Source organism: Mytilus galloprovincialis, chromosome 9 (assembly GCF_965363235.1).
Source record: "Mytilus galloprovincialis chromosome 9, xbMytGall1.hap1.1, whole genome shotgun sequence".
In the NCBI taxonomy this organism is placed as follows: Eukaryota; Metazoa; Mollusca; class Bivalvia; order Mytilida; family Mytilidae; genus Mytilus; species Mytilus galloprovincialis.
In genome coordinates, this window is record NC_134846.1 from 73,163,821 (window position 1) to 73,187,486 (window position 23,666).

A 23,666-nucleotide genomic window follows, 5' to 3' on the forward strand; every position below is an offset into this window, starting at 1 on the left:
TAACCATTTTACGTTGTATTCCTAGAACTGCAACATGCAAGAAAAAATAATAAGTTGAAGGTTACGTTTATATGTCACACTTTCGAAAAATATTTGGTAGATACATGCAGACAAATGCCCGACAGCTATGTCCAATGTCATTAAAATATATATCGTTACAGGACCAAAGTAGAATTTACAATTTCCCAGCTTCGTGTGTGTATCTTACTGTTATAACCGTAGCTTGTATTTCTCAACATGTAAATAAATAAAAAGTGCATGCGATAAAATGTCTCGCCAGCTTTACTGATTATGGTTGGATTTTATGTTGAAAGACATTCTAATAAAGGTTTTACTACAAGTATCACATAAACTTAGCATGTATCACTACACCATTCATATGAGGTCAATCTCAGAGGAAACTTGCCACATGTGCATTTACACCATACAATCCTTCCAGCGAGAATCGAATTCATACACGAAAACTTTACGTTTAACAATGGATCAGGAGATTTGGGTCAATGTAATTACAGGGGCGGATCCAGGATTTTGGAAAGGGGGGCGAATTAATAAATCTCGCCTAGCGGAGCGATGCGAAAAATTTGTTCGGACCTTTTTTTTGCTAAAAAGCATAAAATAAGTGTAAAATGCATTTTAGTTAAAGTGTAGGGGCTGGACATTTTTGGTGCCGTATTCTCTGCATTAATTGTCTATTATAAAATGATTGAATGGATCCAAAGCTATGTACTATTTGATATATTTGAAGTGGAATTTGTCACTCAGTAAAAAATGGCCATGCGAAATTCCCGTTTGTTGTATGGTTAGTTACCTTAACTTTACAGATTTCCTGTTGTGAACAAGATATACGGCTACTCAATGAAATTTACAATACGTGACACGAAGAAAAACAAACAAGAAATTTTTATCCATTGAAATGTTTGGTAGAAATGTTTCACCCAAAACAATGGAAGCGAGGGTTACAAATAAACCAAAAGGCGATCGGAATCGAAAATGAAGTTGTGCATAACGTTCGACACATGGACGACGACATACGGGATTCACATGCAATTCCCCCCCCCCCCCCCCCCAAAAAAAAATAAGCCCGCTTTTGTTTAGAGTGTAATAGAGTATAATTTTCTGTTGGGTGGAATTGTGAAAAAGAAGTCAATACGTCCTTGCTCAATACTTTGAAGGCGTCATCCTTAGCCTAAACATGTACTGTAATCTGAATTTCAAAATGACTGAGTGACGTTTTTTTTTCGACGTACTTGTCAACTCCACTGTAGCGAATCACATAACTTTGACATAATCAATAATATATTACAGTGAATACGAGCGAAAAATATCTTTATAAGTGAATACTTTAGAGAACAGCCCTGAGTTTCCCTGATATTCAACATTGAAACCATGTAATTGATTGTTTATTCAAGCAATTAAATGATTAGGTTAAGTGCTCCTTTCACAGTTGGTGTCCACTGATGTTATCAAATGAACACAGATGGTTAGCTGGTCAAGATTATTTAATTTCCATATCCTCTGCACTAAATACATTTTATATTCTTGTCTACAAAATATTCTCATAGTCAAGGTACTTTGAATGAAAAAAATTTTACTTTAAAAATTCATTTAAATAATATTCAAATTTAAGTTTTCTTTATGATTTCTGCAGCTAATTTGGAAATGCTATGATAAATATGTTAAATTTAGCAAATTTGAAATGTTTTAATATTATAATATTATCAATAGGGTCCAGGACCAATCCAGTCTATCTTATTATAGTCCTTCGTAATTAATTTCATTTTTCATGTGCATAATTTTATATTTAAAGCTGGTATATTCAGTGAAGGATAAATATTTCTTGTTAAAAAAGGTTTTTATGGAATACTTTTTTAAGCATTTATTTTGATTTTTTTAAAGTCCCACTTGCAAGCTTGTAGTGTAGATTTTATTGTGTGTATATATTAAGAATAAAAATCAAAATGTGGTCTGTGTTTCTAATACTAAAAGAGGTGTTTCGGTTACGGTCACCTATCCTCATCAGGTATCCCTTACCTATATGTTTCCTTTCTTGTAATACTTAGAATGGTTCGAATTTGGTTTCACTTGTGGGGATACTTCAGAGGCTGATTTCTGTTCACGTGAAATGTGGAGTGAACACACACCCCTTTTTATTTTCCACTGAATAGAGGGGCTGCCCGGCAATATGTTTATAAACCACTTTTAATGTTATAGTATTGCATTGAAATGAGTGAGATAAACGCTTAAAATAAGAGAAAATAAGTTAAAATATAAAATGAAATAAAATTTAGAATGGAAATGGGGAATGTGTAAAAGAGACAACAACCCGATAAAAGAGCAGAAAACCGATGAAGGCCACCCATGGGTCTTCAACACAGGGGGGAAATCCAGCACTTGAAGATGTTTTAAAAATGAAAATTAAGCACAACAAGAATGTGTCCACAGTACACGGATGTCCCACTCGCACTATCATTTTCTATGTTCAGTGAAATTGGGGAAAAATGGTAATTTGGCATTTAAATTAGAAAGTTCATATCATAGGGAACATGTGTACTAAGTTTCAAGTTGATCGGATCCCAACTTCATCAATAACTACCTTGACCAAAAACTTTAATCTGAAGCGGGACAGACATAAGGACGGACAAACAAACCGACAAACGGACGCTACAACCAGAGTTTAAACATAAAGGCCCCATTACTATTGTAGGAGGGGCACACAAATTATAAACAGCTGCGCCATGAGCTAGAGCGCATGATACGCCTAAAGTTTTTCAAGTATACAGATCAATAACTACTCAATGTCATACCAGAAATTTATGAAAAATGGGGGGGGGTATCTTAATAGATATAAATAAGTTAACAAAGTTGCACGAAAAATGGTCAAAGCACTTTAAGGTTATTGTCTGAAAACTAGAGAATCACTTCTTTTCATTAATAAATTCCCATAACTCGGAAATGTGAAATCTAAAATTTATATAAAGCGAAAGGGAGCTTAAATAAATAGATATAAACAATTCACCAAAGTTTCATGAGAACTGCTGAAAAATCTTTTTTTTTGAGTTTATCTCCAAATACTAGGTGTCTGACATGTTAAAGACGGACAGACAAAGATATACCATAAGACTTCCTTTAATCAGGCGTATAAAAAGTTGTCTTTGCTTCATGAATATTAATAAAAAAAAATGTTTAAATATTAAGGAGATTTTATTTTATCATTAAATCAAATTTATCATTCTATTACGTCATAACACTTCCGGTATTAGATGAGATAGTACTGCGCAACTGCAACCTCAATGTGTTGCTAACTTTGGGGGTGTTTGGATATACGCCTGGGGCGGCCTATGGTTACCCATAGGTACCTATGGTTTGATATTTTACACACAAAATATCAAACCATAGGTACCTATGGGTAACCATAGGACGCCTCAGGCGTATATCCAAACACACCCTTTGGGGGTGTTTGGATATACGCCTGGGGCGGCCTATGGTTACCCATAGGTACCTATGGTTTGATATTTTACACACAAAATATCAAACCATAGGTACCTATGGGTAACCATAGGACGCCTCAGGCGTATATCCAAACACACCCTTTGCTATCGAGCGGACTTTTCAAGAAAAGACAGAAAATGCCAAAATGTTGGCTTTCTTATCAGATAATCAATCTATGTGTAACATCTGTGGTCAGTTTATTGTGAAGAGTGATATATAAATTACAAGGACTTCAAACTAAAAGGTAATCAGTTGTGAAATTTGAGATTCCCTCAAATCTGATGGCATTCTTCGGGCTGTACTATAAAGTATGAAGAATTGTCGCATTAAAATTAAATACACAGCAAAATTCACGAAATCTAGGCTAAATATTAATCATTTTATATATAAAAAAGTGCCAGCAAAAAGGGGGGAGGGGCGTACGCCGTCTACGCCCCCTCTGAATCCGCCACTGAATTATATGCGATACATGCAAGGTCAAGGTCAGATGAAACATCGAGTCGGACATTTAGACCATGCAATGATCTAATTTACCAAATGCAAATATCTAATTACTCATTATTAGTGAGCAATTCACATAACAAAAAAAAAACACAAAGTAGTTTTTAAGCATGCGCTGAACTATGCAAATGAGGCCAAGGACAATGCAGAAACTTTGTATTAAACATAAGGCATCTATATATACAAGGTAAGAAGCAAACAGGTCTTCTTCGGAAACATAAAAGCTTTATACAAAGAGTGTATGCCACCATCGCTGTTATCGTATTTACATGCATCATATATGTCTCAAATTCTGCGATCTTTCGATTTGACCATCTTATATGTTGAAACACATTGAAGTAAAACTGGCCATACCTCTTACTACGGTATTATATCTTAAATTATTAACATGAATCATGTCGAACACTTGAACTGAACGAATTACCATTTCAGTGCAATCTAAGAGAAACAGATCTTTTACTGCATGCAGTCTAAAGAAATAGAAAAATCGCTTAACTTACTGTCGCATCCGTTATCTATTGCCATAACAAGAGGAACTATGATCATGTCCCGTTTTTTATATAGAATTCAGACACGATTTCAGCCATTTTGAAAAACAGGGTTCCAACTACCGGAACCCTCCCCTTGATCCGCTAATGGGTTTTCATAAATTGTGACTTGGCCTATGTATTAAATTTTAGTAAATAAAATATAAAACTTGTAAGAGGATTACATTGTTTAAATTCATTAAAAAAATCATTTAACAAGTCATAAGAATGTTGAAATCCTACACATGTTAGACTGCTCTGAAGTTTGTCCCTTTAGACAGGCCTCCTTTCTTTGATCGTGTTTAAAACCAGACTTTGATCGGCTCTGCAAGTTTAGTTTGAACATATTTTGTCAGTTATCTTAGCGTTTTGTTTTGATATTGGGTTTTGTTTTCAATTAATAGTTTACAACATATGTAAAATGTTTCCAAAGTAACTTAACATGCCACATGCCTCTTTGAAATAATGCACTATTTATTGGTATTTATCAGTAAAACATTCCAATCATTACAGGAAACTTTACAACATTTGTAAATATTTTCACTTGAACAATTATCTTCAATGCACGCATGGACTAATTGAGGTGCACGATATAAAGCAGTTTCGAAATCGTTATATTCAACACATTTGTAGTTCCCATAAATATAAACAGATGAAGATATTGATACATCCGAATTGAGACCAGAAAGTCGTTAAAAGTGCATAGCATATCAAATTTTCAATAAAATGATAGGTAAATCTATATTATTTTAATCTATCATGCACAACAATCAATCAAACCAATCTATCATAATTTTACAACATACGCGTGTAAGAGATTTTCTCACATTTCCTGTATGTAGTGAAGTGACTCTTTTGGTTCGTCATGCATAAGGCACCTTTCCTTTTGCCGTTGAAAATATTTATGATAGCTAGGATCGAGACAATTTCATTTCTTAGTTCTTTTATTGTCAATGGTTAGATTTTGTCTGGCCCAGCAGCCCTATGTGGATTGAGATTTTTCCATTTGGGGTAATAAAACGGGCACCACAGCTCCTTAGAAGCCTGGAGCGCATGCACGTATCTAGATCCTGGTGCCCTTTATTATAGTCCGGTATTCTATCAGTGGAGCTAGGAGAGCCCCAAAACATTCCTCGATAGACCCAGTGGCAAAATTGTGGAGCCTATAGTGTAACGATAAAGTGAAGATGGAACCAATGTTATTCCCCAATCATGATTATATTTTTACTGTCCGGGTATTTTCTTGAAGTGGCACAGGCAAAGGGGGAGAATATGGACTAGGTTTCCATTTCTTCTTATAGTTGTGTAACTCCGTTCTATTACTTCCTTATGTTCATAGACCGTCCAGAATCTTTTTGTTGGTGAGCATGATTCTACATTACTTTATGGAGCGTGCCTGCATGTGTTCTATATAGTTGCAATAATCATGTCTTGCTATCTTTGAACAACAATCTAATTAAAATTTATAATTATCATAACTCTCATGCTCGTATATGCTCATATGAGGATAACGAAATCAGAGATATTATGATTGCTGATTATTTAGAAGGGGAATTCGGTTTATGCTTCTTTTTTCGCTTACTTTAAATTTCTACCAGAGGAAACTTTTCAGGTATTGTTGAATTGTGGCACTGCATTTTTATGTGGAAATGAATTTTTTCCGGGGATATTAAATGTGAATACTGACCATACTTTAATTGTAATGGCATGCGTCGAATAATGAGATGAATCCACTAAAAATTAGCGATGATATTTTTTTTCAAGTTATCAATTGGATAACGTCACGAAATAGTTGTTACATGTATTAGTTATACGCCATATGGAGTTCTCAAAACACCAGCTATCATTATTTACTTATATAAATGTTATCTATTTTATTGACCAACTGAGTTATTTGTTTTTCTACCAATTTAATTTATTAGACCTTCGTTTATCGCCATACGTCAATAAAAATACACGTATGTAAAAAGAAAAATAGTTAATTACAAACGATATATCCATTTACACCTCGGATCATTTGTGAGAGGTTTGATGTCTGACCACCCCAGCTCATCCTGAGGGGTTATTGGCTTTACGTACACCGATTTACAAATATTTTTCTTCTTTTAGAAAAGACGAAAAATCTAGGTCACTTAGCAAACAACTATAGGAATTCTGAGCGTCATGGAAGCAACACGACTGCATTAGGTGTTAATTGTTATAAGGTTTGTGAAAAACTATTGTTTTTCTTATGAATACATGTTCAATAAAAGAACTCATGATATGATCATAAAAAATTTGCGTCGAATAAACCCAGCGACAAATATTACATGAATGTACTGTAAACCGAATCCCAAAGGTCATGGAACCTACAAGACATCAGTTGGTGCATGGAAGTAATTTCAATATTACTTCCATGGTTGGTGTTAACCCATATGATTTTTGTGTAAAAACTTAAAAAAAACACAAGACCTAAAATTGGCAAGTACAGTGACAAATACTACACACAGATACATGATGTAGCTTTTACTACTAGTATTTTTATTTGTTCGTTAGATCGTTCATCACTGTCAGTAAATCTAAGAAATTTCTCATATAAAAATAAGTTAATTAATTTTATCAGATATTTGATAAGTTAACTTACATATTTCAGATCTTATATGAAAATCAAATATCAAATAAGATTTGATTCCACGATTACTATTACAAATAATGTAACATACTTATGAAACAGAACCGAGATACGTGTCGCCTACTTGTAGCATTGCCGTAGCAGAAGAGATCAGACGAGTTGGTGGAATCATAGATGTAATACCCATCTATGGTGGAATCAAGTTTACATAGGATTCATATAATATTAATATCAATTGTTAGGTATTCCAGAAAAAAATGGCCAATTGATAAACAATCTTTATTGAAAAGAAATAAACGGACGAAAACTGCATGTATACCGTATATAATTAACACTAGAACACACCTGTGATATCGCGGGTCCGTGACTGAATTAAAGTATATAACTATGCGCAAGTCTTATTTTAGTATTAGTACTGTCATCTGATAAAGTCATGCCGATTATAAGATACACAATTTTCTCTGCTTTCAAATCTTTCTGTTTGAACCCGTCGAACTGGAACTTATCAATTATTGGTAATATTAATTATTTGGAAAACAAAAGGTCCTGGAATGGAGTATTTTTAATCAACAGCATTGTCCTATATTAGTTATAAATAAAGTTGAATTCTTTGATTCGCTGTTTTACGTCATGTCCGCTAACAAATTGAAACTTATTTTTAGTCCAGATTTTTAGTATTCGTATTGTTATCTTAGAAAGTCTTACGGATTAAAATATTACAATAGGTAACAATTTGACAATTTAGTAGTGTCAACCCTGTGATTATGACCCGTGTATATAGCATATTAATCCTGAATACACCGTTTGGTGGTGCGCCTGTCAGATGCGGAGCGTACAGATAAGGTAATAGGTAACAGGTGATTATACTATTGGTATCGGTATCGGACTCGACCCGGAACTTCCTAATTATTGGCAATATTAATTACGTGGAAAACAAAAGGGCCTGGAGTGGTGTAATTTTTAATCTACACCTTTGTACTATATTAGTTGTATATAAAGTTGAATTCTGGTAATATTAATTATTTGGAAAACAAAAGGTCCTGGAATGGAGTATTTTTAATCAACAGCATTGTCCTATATTAGTTATAAATAAAGTTGAATTCTTTGATTCGCTGTTTTACGTCATGTCCGCTAACAAATTGAAACTTATTTTTAGTCCAGATTTTTAGTATTCGTATTGTTATCTTAGAAAGTCTTACGGATTAAAATATTACAATAGGTAACAATTTGACAATTTAGAAGTGTCAACCCTGTGATTATGACCCGTGTATATAGCATATTAATCCTGAATACACCGTTTGGTGGTGCGCCTGTCAGATGCGGAGCGTACAGATAAGGTAATAGGTAACAGGTGATTATACTATTGGTATCGGTATCGGACTCGACCCGGAACTTCCTAATTATTGGCAATATTAATTACGTGGAAAACAAAAGGGCCCGGAGTGGTGTAATTTTTAATCTACACCTTTGTACTATATTAGTTGTATATAAAGTTGAATTCTTTGATTCGTCGTTTTTACGTGATGACGGCTGACAAATTGGACCTCGTAATTTTAGTATTATAGATATCATAAGTGTTCCCGATAAACTAATTGTAGATGAATCACAAACTTTAACAGGTGCAAAACTTAAGAGTAAATTAGCCATGAGCAAGGCCCAGAAGGAGGGGTTATGAATTGGTACCGCGAGAGCAGACTCCTCTTTTAATTTTCATTTTTCATAGTTTATTATTATCTAACGCAAAATTGAGGTGATTTATAATAAACAAGAATAACACAATGTACAATGTACTACTTCTATCAATCTACAGTGAAATCTTGCTAAACCGAATCCTGCATAAACCGAAAACCTGTTTTTATAAACCAAACATGTATTACAAACTGTTTGCTTTGTGAACCTGATAAAACCGAAGATCGGTCTAAACCGAACAAAGTCACGAAGATGTTCGGTTTAGATAGGTTTCACCGTATAAACAGTACTTTTTACAAAGTTTGTACATCTAATCATGTGTATAGATATCTACTGATACATGTCAAACATCAATTTATCTGGTACTTGGAAACTTATCTTTCCACATCAATCAATTATATCATCAAGTAAACTTTATATAGCTAAACATCTGTTTTAACAGTGTATACATGTATGTAATTAGGCCGGGTCTGTACCCTTCAAAAGTAGTCGAAGAGACCTCTCTACTCTGCTCGAGGACTAATGGGTAATAAAATGTACTGCAGTCAGGATTCTTCTTCGTCAGAATTATCTCCCCATTACGCCAGTTCATTTTCACAATCGTAAAAATGGAAGCCATTGTAGGGATGACGCGCTACCAATTTTGCTCATGGAAACCGATAAATTTATCCACATTGCACCATTACGATCCTAATATGTCAGTTGTATTTTAAAAGACAAATGTATCAACTAGCTAATGAGCATCAGTTAATGATCTTGTCTGCATTGGTCTAACTTAAAACTATTGTCTGATCGGTTGTCAGGTGGAATTTTCGAAAATTCATAAACATTTAAAATAATTCTAATTAAAAATGTCGTGGAAGGGCAGACTAGATTTTTTTAGTGTATAAAGACTATAAACCCTAGTTTTCACACACAAAAAATTATATTTTTTTAAAGATATGCATTTTCATCATCCAACTTGAAAGACTGTCGTCAAGTACTTTCAGTAAAAAAATAGCTATTCGAACACACCTTCTCTGTTTTTGTGACTCATTAGATAGGTATTTCACTTGACCCATATGTTTCATCTATTAGTACTGTTATTGTTTTGTGTTATAAAGTCAATCTGTAGCTTTGATATATTAAAATAATAGAATCTGAAGCGAGACGATGTATGAAATAATCTTACTTTGTACGATATGAAGACAAAATATTCAACTCAAACACGCCCTAACATAAAAAGGTGCACTCGATTTTCTCTTTTCGATACAATAGTTACCCATTTTTTGGAATTTTTTCTTGAGTCACATAATTGAAGGGCAGACACGAAATTTTTTGAACTAATAGATTGGTATGTTTTCCGTCCGTGGTAATTTTTTTCAAGAAAATCGGAGGTTATGCATTTTCTTCATCCAACTTGAAAGATACCCATGTCGTCGAATTGAAATCTAATTGTTCTGCTTAACTATGTACTAGATAAATTGAAAACTTATGCAAATGGTGTTTTTAAAATAAAACACCTCGTAATTGAGAAGAAAATTGTAATTTTGTTTGTTTCTATTAACTTTTAAAATTTTTGTCACTATAGTAAACAATAAAGTACACATTTATCGCCTTCTCTAACAAAGAGCTTCGACTCTTTTGTTCTATTTCAACCGGGTTTCCGACTGTATTGATTCTTATGAAACTGCCTAAACCGTATAACAGTATATCTGTAAAAAGTGGCTAGCCATTTTCACATATTATTTGAACCCTGTCCTTAAGTTAAACAAACGGTTAGGGCCACTTTTCAAAGAAGGCTGACGATGCAAATATAAAAAATCTACGTCTCTTTTTCTGCGACTATTAACATTAAAAAGTTTAGAAAAATATAACAAATATGGCACAAACTTGCACCTAAAAAAACTATTTTGTTGTTGACATATTTATGCATGGTGTTGTACTATAATTATCCGCAGTATATATTTTTTTTTTAATTCACTTACTTAAATGTTAACAGGAAATGTTTGATTTAGTTAAATAATCATTTTACATTAATCAGTAATTTGATGGTTCACGAAAACGACATATAACATTGTTTTTTTTTTAAATGAATATGATACATCGACCCTATATAAACTTGATACAATAAACCATCAGTTATCCAGTCTAAAATATGCTAGTATAGGCCTTTTCCACACTTATCCTTATATATAAAATAGAAGATGTAGTATGAAGTCCAATGAGATAACTCTCTATGAGACCAAATGACACAGAAATGAAAACAACTATAGGTCACCGTATGGTTTACAACAATGAGCGAAGCCCATACTGCATAGTCAGCTATATAAAAGGCCCGAAATAACAAATGTAAATAATTTAGCACGTTTAATATGACAGTCACAACTTCACTTTTCTAACGGTAACAAAAATTGAACATGGAAAATATTATTAATACTATTCATGAAGACTAACTACTTACCCTTTACTATTCCTGGCCATATTCGAAATAAGATAGAAGTTTGGAAAATGTGTGACACTTATAAACTAAATAAATCACGCGCCTTTCTTAATATCATTTTAGGCAAATAAAGTGCGTTTTAAAATCTATTTAGATATATTTTAAAAAAACCAGAATGTTATTTTCATTTTATGACGACTACGTAAATTTGAAATACTTCAGTTACTAAAAATATATCGGGATTAACTGTAAGCGTGCACATTACTTGTAATCGAGACCATACAGTCCTTTAAAATGTTTATATAGATATTTTATTGGTTGCGATGAATCAAAACCGGAAATTATTGTCACATACTATAAGATGACAAATAAAATAAATAACAGAAAAACGTCTTACGCCTTAATTATATTTTAAAAACAGCTGATCAACACAAATTCTTTACAAAATAAAAACCAACTGAATATAGCATTTGGGATTTTACAAAAACTGGTATGTCCCTATCTGATAGGTAAATGGTTTACTCTATCCCTGGCATGATTGGTTGTTGATCGATTAACACTCATGACAAATATTTCATATGGGTATATTCTTTGCAGAAGAACAAAACCCAAGACGGTGTTTGATTACATTACACAAACAACAATGACTATTGTTGTTTCATATGACTTACAGAGCTATTTATAGCTTGCTGTTCGGTGTGAGCCAGGCTCCGTGTTGAAGGCCGTACTATGACCTATACTGGTTTCTTTTTTGGATGGAGAGTTGTCTCATTAGCACTCACACCACATCTTCTTATGTCTACTATCATTTGTGATATGATCCAATTCATAAAAAATAGCAAGTCATCACTTTTTAACCCAAAATGTAAAAGGTGATGTTCGGTTGCTGTTTCAGGTTATCTTTTATTCTTAATTAATGAGCACAGCAGGTACAACACATGTAAGGTCATGTGTGGATATCATCAGGGACTGTGTGTATATGTATCATATCTGACAAGACGAAAACTCGGTTCGAAAACAGCAGCTACAATTATACATGTATGGTCATGTGTTGGTATCATCAGGGACTGTGATATGATACATATACACAAACTATTATATTCCCTGATAATATATCAGTTTTATCAGGGAATATAATAGTTCGTGTATATATATCAAGTTCGACTTAATTGAAACAGCGTGAAATGTATATGTAAGGTCATGTGCGACGATTATCAGGGAACGGTTGAAGATAATTGAGCATATGAAATGCCTCATATCTGCAATGAATATATCCTGGAAAATAAACTCCATGTTTTCTTTTTAAATACCGGGCATTTGCTTGCCTGATATGTCATATCGATGGAACTTTCGTTAGTTTCAAACCAAAATGAAATTTCTATGATTTGAAAATTAAATCAAAAGCAACATGAAGATGTGTATTATTTACACAAACCAAGCATGAGATAAACATTTTTGAAGAAATGAGCACATGCGACTCAGGGAAACATTTATTACCTTAGATATGTTCTAAGTAAAAAAAGTGGGAGACATGTTTTGAACTAAAGATATGTTCCACGTGAAAATTCTTACCACATAATATATAACCCGCTAGTAAAAATGTGTGGAACAAATTAATACCTCATGATATGTTCTAAGAAAAGATGTGTGGAACAAATTCGTACCTCGTGATATGTTCTAAGAAAAGATGTGTAGAACAAATTCGTACCTCATGATATGTTCTAAGAAAAGATGTGTTGAACAAATTCGTACCTCATGATATGTTCCAAGAATAGATGTGTGGAACAAATTCATACCTAGTGATATGTTCCAAGAATAGAATGTGTATAACAAATTCGTACCTAGCTGCCTAGTGATATGTTCAAAAAAAGATGTGTGGAACAAATTCGCACCTCATGATATGTTCTAAGAAAAGATGTGTGGAACAAATTCATACCTCGTGATATGATCAAAGAAAAGATGTGTGGAACATATTTGCACCTCATGATATGTTCAAAGAAAAGATGTGTGGAACAAATTCATACCTCATGATATGTTCTAAGAAAAAATGTGTGGAACAAATTCATACCTCGTGATATGTTCACTTGAAGAAAAGATTTGTGGAACAAATTCGCACCTCATGATATGTTCTAAGAAAAGATGTGTGGAACAAATTCATACCTCATGATATGTTCTAAGAAAAGATGTGTGGAACAAATTCATACCTCATGATATGTTCCAAGTAAAAAATTGTAAACAGAATCTTACCTCATGATATGTTCCAAGTAAAAATGTCTGTCTGTTGGTTTCTTCTTTCTAAAACATCAAACACACTAGAATGAAACCATATAGCTACGTTTAAATTATCCATAACTCGAAAAACATAAATTGTTAAATTAATCTCGTCTACATATGTGATATATTTTAAGATGTACTCATCATAAAAACGAGAAAAATATAACTGGCTTCTGAAGTCGTTCAGGCTAATTAAACGCCAACGTACGCGATCCTGCAGTAAGTCATATGGAACTTTGTGCTAATATGAGAAGGAAATAATATCCATTCTACAACACCAGGACAATTAGTTAATTACTAACCGTTAATTACTCTACCATCAACACATAACCTATGTATTACATCCTTGTTTGCTTTTATTATTGATTTATATATATTTGATTTTTTAGTTTTCCCGAGAATATACTAACTAGATCATTAAAAGGATTGGTTGTGAATAAAGGGGTGGTAAGGAAAACTATTTAAGACTTAAAAATTAATGGCCACATTACGCTATAGAGTTGACTCAATTAGTGATATCAGAAAATACAATACGACGTCTCGTCTAATTTATTTTGATTCATGATAGAATATATATTTAACGAGGAAACTAACCAAGCTTTACATTTTAAAAGCTGTTGCAAAAATGACTGTTGATATTTAAATTAGAAGCATGCACTGGGTGAACCTGCAATGCAATAAAAGTCATAAAAGTCACCTCTTGTTAGTTGTAGCATGAATAAATGATCTTTTTTGTCACCACTGAACTGTGAATAAATGTCCTACAGTCGAAGCACTTGAAAGTTAGATGAAAGCCCCCAGGTGTAGACTTTGCAAGCTAGCGTTTAAAAAGTCTATGAATTTACCATATATGAACCCCCAAGAATTGGGTTGATTTTATATACCATTTTTGTTAAATCTATAGAATCATACTTATACGACAAATCTCTTTATTTGTAAGCAAATTTAGTAAATTTTTAACATGCTGTTTTTGCAAAGAAAATATAACCTTCAATGATATATGAGACATCAATCTCAAACCTGTGATTGAGAGACGTATACACTCTATGCAATGTTTTACGTATACAGACATGCAGTGTCTCTCCTAACTATTTCTAGAGATTTTGTAAGTATCTGCATTTATATTTTGTTATGTGGGACTTTAGTCTGCCCATAGGAATATGCCTTCGATACATTTTTATTAGGAGGAAAATAAACAATGGGAAAGGAAAATGATTCCCGTTTATTGTATGTTTTGTTAAGACTGTTGAAACTCTTATACTACTGAAGGCCACCATTGAAATGAATGTACCTCGTTTTGATATATTATACGTATTTTGTAAAAATGACGACCAAAATATTCATCAGTGAAACGTTTGTTTAAAACGTGAATATCCGTTTTTCCGAACTTCCAAAATCAATACCTTTCTTGCCACCTATGAAACAAAAGTCAAAACTTTCAGTTTGCTATACATTAGAAAATATTATTAAATGCATAATTATGATCATAATGATGCCATCAGAAAATACTTTTTTAGAGTGTAAAAACCCAGTTTCCATTGAAAATTAATAAACAGCATTAACAAATGTGTAATTGGAAGACGAATTGTCATTCACGGGAATATTAACCATTGTCTAACAGAGGTGTGTCCAGTAACTCCAACGGATGTACATGTAGGATTATTAAAACTATTTTCATTAATCCTGACAAATGATATGCAATATCCTCTTCAACAAAACACTCCTAGTATGAAACATACATCTCTACGGGGTATTTTTCAAAAATATTGCATTAACTAATGAATGCAGTTATATTTTATTTCAATTTTAACAAAATGTGAAAGGTAATATTCATGCAAAACTGATCACGTTTGTATTTATTAATTCGTGGAAAAAATTACATGTTCAATGCTCTTAACCAATTTGATATGCACGTATTATATTCATACCTGGCTGTATATTGCTCTTCTCTGGTTTTTAGATATTTAATTGTTATGCCTAACATCTCAATCGTAATTTACCAAAATACAAAGGTTATTATATATCCATCAAAATGATCGTTAACAGCTGTTATCTAGTTACAACCATTTATATTGCGATTCATTTGTAGATTTCGAAAATGCATATGCTGTGGATTTTATGATCGGTATAACCATTTTTAGAATATTTTCCAAGGCCTCAACTACAACTGTTTTTTTTTTATATTTTGACCTGCATTATAATAACATTAAAGGTACACTTATTCTGCACTAGATATATATACTGTCCAAAGTCAACAGCCTCTGACCTTTGTTAGTCTTGTATACCTGTTAATTTTAATTCATTTATATATTTCGGAGTTTAGTATGGCGTACATTGAACTTAACTAGTACACCTTTTTGTTATTTTTTGTTATAAGGGGCAAGCTGAAGCACGCCTCGAGGTGCGAGATTTTTTCGCTGTGTTGAAGACCCATTGGTGGACTTCGGCTGTTTCCTGCTCGTTTAGGGTCGGGTTGTTGTCTCTTTGACACAATCCCCATTTCCATTCTCAATTATAAACATGATAAATAATACACATTGTCTTGTGTGGTTAAGATACGATTTGTTTATTAAGATATATGGGACCCGGATTGCAGCCAAAAAAGATCAACGACATCTGACATACTAAAACAATTGACTCGCAGGTGAGTCGCCAAAGGATTGTATTCCATCCTTTTAAAGATTAAAAAAAAAACCGAGACGACTCAATTCGAAATACCTAAGACGTATCAAGTTACGATTGTCTTTAATAATTGAGGGCATCATTGAACAAATTAGGAATTTTAAAGTACACATTTATTAAAAATGATAACATTACATAACATGATATAAATTAATACTTTATACATTTGGTCTATCATCTGATTAGTAAGACGGTAACAATGTGAACCTGAAGAAGGTCATTTTATCAATCTAATGTGCCAAATACTACATGAAGACATTTATTAAAAATAATATATAAAAATCAGCTAGGAATTTTCTATCTGTCATTTTGTAGCATATATTAATATAACATAATAATGTGACATTATTTTCCCCATGTGGAAGAAGCGACTACTGATTTTATATTACATATATAGATATATGTAACTGGTGAAGTAATGGGTTTATTCTGGGAAAGTAAGTTAAGAGGATAGTACAATATCAGTATCTCTGGTAAAGGTCATTCGTTTATTCAATTCGTAAATATAGATATAAAAAAATGTGGTATGAATACCAATGCAGACAACTCACCATTGTATGTCTTTTTCCTGTTTCATCTCATTCAGAATTATTTGGATATAGATGTAACCAGGTGCTCCGCAGGGCGCAGCTTTATACGACCGCAGAGGTCGAACCCTGAACAGTTGGGGCAAGTATGGACAAAACATTGAAGCGTGATACAGCTCTGAATTTGGATTGTGATCAAATTTTTGACATTACATGGGTTTTTTTACACAAAACAAATGTCAAGATTTTACAAATCAATTAAAGATTTCTTCTTCAAACTTATTTAAATCTAAAATTAAATAGTTGACACAGCATAGGTTTCTGACACAGAATGAATGTGGTCTAATAAACTTAAAAGTTTTTTTTTGCCTTTGAGCAATTCACTATGCTGTTGAATATTAATCCTCTCAAAAAAATGTTTGAAGAAATTTTCTTTTTATTTATGAAATCTGAAATGAGAAAAATTTAAACCCCCCCCCTTTTTCACATCCCCGTTTCCTTTTTCCCAAAACTGATATCAATTCAAATTTCTAATGGAGTTTGCAACAATAACTACTCTTTTAAATACATCATAAAATATTAAAATGTAAAATAAAGTGCTTGTTATCACTGAATGGTACAGATTGGTTGGTAGTAAAAGTGAATATACATTGTTTATTGTATAAAACAATAAAAAAAACTTCATCAGCAACATTTTATATTGGAAAATTTCCAATGAAGTTATTTACATAAAGTTATTGGCAAATAAAAATAGAAAATGACATCATAGTCATGTCTGGCAAATTTCCAACATACATTATCTAATAACATTTTAGATAAGATAAGGAAAAAAAGCTTCATCAGCAACATTTTATATTGGCAAATTTCCAATGAAGTTATTTACATAAAATTATTGGCAAATAAAAATAGAAAATGACATCATAGTCATGTCTGGCAAATTTCCAACATATATTATCAACTACTATTCTATACAAAGAAAGATAACTCCAATTGAAAATTAATTGTTATTGCACAATATTGTGCAATTAGATATTTCTTGCTATTGTGCAATACTGTGCAATTGAAAATTTCTTGCTATTGCACAATACTTGATATGGAATCCTGATTTGGACCAACTTGAAAACTGGGCCCATAATCAAAAATCAAAGTACATATTTAGATAAAGCATATCAAATAAGCCCAAGAATTTAATTTTTGTTAAAATCAAACTTAGTTTAATTTTGGACCCTTTGGACCTTAATGTAGACCAATTTGAAAACTGGACCAAAAATTAAGAATCTACATACACAGTTAGATTTGGCATATCAAAGATCACATTTATTCAATTTTTGATGAAATCAAACAAAGTTTAATTTTGGACCCCCATTTGGACCAACTTGAAAACTAGGCCAATAATTAAAAATCTAAGTACATTTTTAAATTCAGCATATCAAAGAACCCCAAGGATTCAATTTTTGTTAAAATCAAACTAAGTTTAATTTTGGACCCTTTGGACCTTAATGTAGACCAATTTGAAAACGGGACCAAAAATTAAGAATCTACATACATAGTTAGATTCGGCATATCAAAGAACCCCAATTATTCAATTTTTGATGAAATCACACAAAGTCAAACCCAACCTTCCTTTTATGGTCATAAACCTTGTGTTTAAATTTCATAGATTTCTATTTACGTATACTTAAGTTATGGTGCAAAAACCAAGAAAAATGCTTATTTGGGCCCTTTTTTGGCCCTTAATTCCTAAAATGTTGGGACCAAAACTTCCAAAATCAATCCCAACCTTCCTTTTGTGGTCATAACCTTGTGTTAAAATTTCATTGATTTCTATTCACTTTTACTAAAGTTAGAGTGCGAAAACTAAAAGTATTCGGACGACGACGACGACGACGCCAACGTGATAGCAATATACGACCAAAAAATTAAAATGTTTGCGGTCGTATAAAAACATGTAGAATGAGTGCTAATGAGACAACTCTCCGTCCAAGTCACAATTTATAAAAGTAAACCAGTTTTGGTCAAAGTACGGTCTTCAACGCGGAGCCTCGGTTGAGCCGCACAGCAAGTTATAAAGGGCCCAACAAATTACGAGTAAAGCAATTCAAAAGGGAAAACCAACGTTATCTATATATATATAAAAAAATATTACTCCGTAATCAACTTCCGAGAGGAGCTATACAGTAAACAATGAAGACGATAAGTGGGACTTAACATTTACAACAATGTAGTTTATTTGTTAAATCATATCTTTGGCATGTACAAGTATTTCTAATCATATTGTTATATGTTATATGACCTCCTGGGGTCATAATTTGTAAATAAAAATTCTTCTTCTGGAGTGTTGAATAAACTTGCATTATAATAGTTTGTAAAATTAAATGTTCTGACAATAAAGTGTAAAATCGTAGGGTCTTACAAACCAGTATTCAATGTATAAAAAGGGGAGTGGGTGGTCACATGGAATGTCGCAGCAATATTTACTTTTTCCCTTCACTTGATAAAGGCAGATGATACTCTAAACACCCATCATCCCCTTCCCCGGTAGCAAGGGGGTTCGAGGGGTTCATACGACTCCTCTTGAAAACAAATAAGCACTGTTAAAGTTGACGTTCTGTTTGAATTATAGCTATTAAAGTTGGATATGCTTGATTGTATCGACCCCCCCCCCCCCCCCCACACACACACACATTTTTTGGAAGTTCCTGGCTACGGTCCTGGCTCTACATAGATAAACTATGTCTATGTGTAAGTGTATCGTAAATATAAACATAGAAAATGGAATCTTAGTTATAATCCTAAAAGACTTGTAACGTATATATGCAGTACAATTGTATAAAATGCATACCTTCATTGGAAATGAATAATAAACTGATACATACAATTTCATTTAAAACTATTTACATTATTCATACAAAATATTAAAATCGTTATGGTCTGTTTATATTGATTGAATTATCAGGAATGAAATATAATGAAGTAAACATATTATTTTCAGTCATTATTCAATAAAATTGAATTACCTATGTAAATTATAATGCTACCAATAAAGCTACTATAAATAGTATCATTATACATAAATGAACGTTTTATAACAAATGAGCTTCGCTGCCATGATTCTTACTTATAGGATGGCATGTTATTTCCTTAAGCTGTTCTGTTTCTTTCTAACAACGTCTTAACTTTAGCTTCCTTACATTATCATATCTAGCTATTTTAAAATCATGAGGTACGAAGAAAAGAAAGTTATCATAAAGTTTCCCTTGAATAAAAAAAACATATTTCCGTCAAGGTAAAACCGTACTAAACAAGACTTTTAAGTGTAAACCAGTTAAACAGATAAATAAATAAATATTTAAAAAAAATAATTTCGAATAGATGTTAGGTGATCTACCTGAATCTCTGGCAAACAAAAAAAAAAAACACCATGAGACCCAAGGCCTCAGTTGTTTTCACTTTCAACCCAACTGTAAACAGTAAGAGATTTTATACAATCTGCATGCATGCGCAGTACAACTTGATACAAATAGTTTAACTTTTCAAAAGATAAACAAACAAAGCAATTTACCCGCTTACCTACTTTTAGCAAGTATAAATTACCAGAAAGCACTCAATTTATCTGTCCATATAAAATCCATTGACCAACCTTTATTTAGCGCATGAGACAGTTAAAATGACTAAAACATTATTGATTTAAACTGTTTTAACTGTGTTGACACACAATCGATGGCTTGTAGAACAATTCTCCACAAAGGACATCCTTTTTTTGGATAATTATGAAACATCGGGGTTTTAGTGTACAAATCTGAAACTATGATTATAATATTCATAAATGTTGTTACCACAAATATTAAGTAATTTATAATTAATATATAAAAATGATTGTGAGCTATATGAGATCTTTCAGATTTTGGAATTGAACATTCCAAAGTGAATGCATAAAGGCACATTAGTCAACAAATCTTTAAACATGTTATCGTATGTATATTAGTAAGTTACGTGAACAACATCAAAATACTGATGCAAAATTGAAACCTGTGCATGCTTGTTACAATAACGTCAAATCTGAGCACCTTTCAATGTATGCAAGTATAGAAACCTTTCCTGAATTTGGCACTTCTCTAATCTCAATAAAAATATTTATAAATTCGTCACTATAAAAACATAACAAAAAATCTTGATTATTAATTTACACAACGGAAACAACCTGCAGTGCAAGCTCAGAATTTGATTTTTTGACCTTCTTCGAAGATTTTGACGAGTGAATTTTTGGTCCATATTCTGTAGACTTTGAACTTAAGTCTGGAGTTGATGCGCTCACCAATTTGTCTGTATTGTCATTTCCTGAAACTTCAACAGAAGGCGTCGACTTTTCAAAGGAATTTCTAGGAGGAGTTATCGTTTTGATGACAGTAGAACTTTTATCCATTGATTGTTTTGGCGGTGTTTTATTTTTGACAATTGGAGAGTTTGAAATCGTAAATGCGTCTCTAGGAGGTGTTCTCGATTTGATAATAGACGAGGAATTCTGTCCAGAGAAAGATTGATTCCTCTCTAGTGATGATGTTTTAGAAGAATTTTTGACTATTGGTGCATGGTTTCTGACGATGGGCGATTCCATGTCAAGGGACCATGAGGATCTTCTTCCCCCATGTGGCTGTGACAATACAGCGTCAGAAGCTGACAGCAGCCCTAAGTCTAATTCATCGAGCTCTTCTCTGTCGTCTTTGTTTACGGCGTCATATGCCCCTGCTTGTTTATTGGGATCGCTCCACAGCAACTGACATCCGCCACTACAACTTTTGAAAATGCGTCCAACACTAAACATTCTGCAACAGTCACCCTGTAGGAAATAAAGAGGAAAGTTTAAGTGATGACCTTCAAAATGATCGTAAAAGTACTTTCGTCGACACACAAGGTCCGATAACTTTTCACACAGAGGATTACAGTATGATCTCAATTCGAGTAGAATATGAATGAAGACGTTTGTTCAACAATTATGCGTAAATTAAAGTAAACAAGATGCATGTGAAAGGAGGGAACCGGCTGGTGACTGTTGCAACTGGATGTTCCGGAGAGGACGCATTTGTTACTCGAAGTTTATCCTCTGAATTGATTACTGTCGAAATCGTTGAATTAGAAAATGTTAATAACACCAGATTAATCTATATTAATGTAAAAACATACCATTCAAACATGCAGAACTTAAAGGATGACTTGTGTTTAATTTATTGTACATAGATATAAGAAGATAAGCCTTGAAAGCACATGCACCGAAGTAATAAGAAAAGAAATGAGATATTACAAGATGCAGAAGAGTATATATATTTCAAGCGATGACAAAATTAACTGTCCCTTCTGCTATCATGCGAACGGATGATTCAATTTGTATACCGACTTTCATCCATAGTAAGGGTTATTTTCATTTAAAATTCAAAATAATCACAAGATGTACGTACAGGCACTTATTTCTGAATTTATTTTTCATTTATACCTAGAAAGGTTTAAAGGAATATTTTTTTCTGAGCCAGATTCAAGTGCCTGTGGAGATAAATCAGTGAATGTACGCAATGAACAAAAATACACAATGAACCTTAATATGTGCGAAAAACAGATTAAATCTATAAAATGACAGAAATCAATATAGTTTAGACAGGATACATTATCATGAACATGACAAATCGTCATACTCTTTTTTTATATATATTATACCTTAATGGAAACTATTTAAGGTATTTACACCTGCGTTTCACAACTATAATGACGATAATATGGGACATACAAAGTTCATTTCTACAATATAAATGACTCACTGCGTTTACCTTTGTACAGGTAAACCCAATACACAAAGGAGCGTCTAGATCTATGTCAATTCTTTGTTGATGTTTTAAAAAACTTCAGCCTACGCAAAATTACGTAAACTATTTATAATAATTTGCTAGTTAATTGATTTTGAATGGCAAGGAAATTATTCCTCTAATAAATGTCGATATCTAAACTTTATTAGAGTTTTGATATATGATAGTCCGACCCCTGATAAGAATTTACATTTTATCATTACAAACCATGTCAGTATATATTGCTGTAGGTATAATGTGTATTTATCTATGTGTAAACAGCCTATCATTTTACATCAACATAAAAGCATTCTATATTTGATCATAATAAGTACCTCATCGATTATAATTATGCGTCTATTCACAGTCTAATTCTTTCAATAACAAAAAATAAACTCTTACCGTTGAAAAAATTCATAGATAAAAAAAACCCTAGAAATGTGAATAACAAGTGATATGTTTTCAAGAGATAATTATCATGATTATAGGGTTTTACCTTAATTTTCTTTGTTCCTCTTTCTTACAAAATCTGTTCCTTTGAGATAACACAACGACACGAAATTAATCAGATCAGTAGTTGTTTGATACGTTAACCTCCAAACCAATTCATTTTAACTGGCAAATGACAAATGTCAATGTCTGAAATGATGATATTTTCGGAATGTAAACAAGGTCAAAGGTATTTTCAAAGGGAGGTTATAACTGTTCACTCTACGCATGTACACAAATAATTTCCCGGTAAAATTACAAAAATGAAAAATTACACACTCTTGTCTTGACCAATTTATATAATAGTAATATGTTTTAAGCTATAAGTTGTAGGATAAGAATTATTTCTGGTCATAGATTACAGATGTGAGAAACCGTGCAGCGAAATATAAACTGTTAAGTCGTGATTTTCTCATTCCTGTATAGAAATTTATCTAAAAAGACTATATTTAAAAAAAAAAAACTAGCTATAAAGGGTCTCAAACAATTACCAGTGTAAAATCATTCAAACGTGAACATATCTATATATATAAAAAGAACGAGAAACTAGAATCACTTATGGACCATATCAACAAGCGACAACTACTGAACATCGAATTCCTGACTTAAATCCATTTAAAGTCA

General features: G+C 32.6%; 1 long non-coding RNA gene across 1 annotated transcript; it reads right to left on the reverse strand.

The window, feature by feature from the left end:
- Positions 1 to 18,920: 18,920 nt before the first annotated feature.
- On the reverse strand, positions 18,921 to 23,272 carry LOC143045884 (uncharacterized). Its single transcript, XR_012969038.1, has 2 exons — positions 23,050 to 23,272; positions 18,921 to 21,559 (listed from the first exon to the last, which is right to left on the reverse strand). It is a non-coding gene; the product is annotated as an uncharacterized LOC143045884 (long non-coding RNA).
- Positions 23,273 to 23,666: the final 394 nt, after the last annotated feature.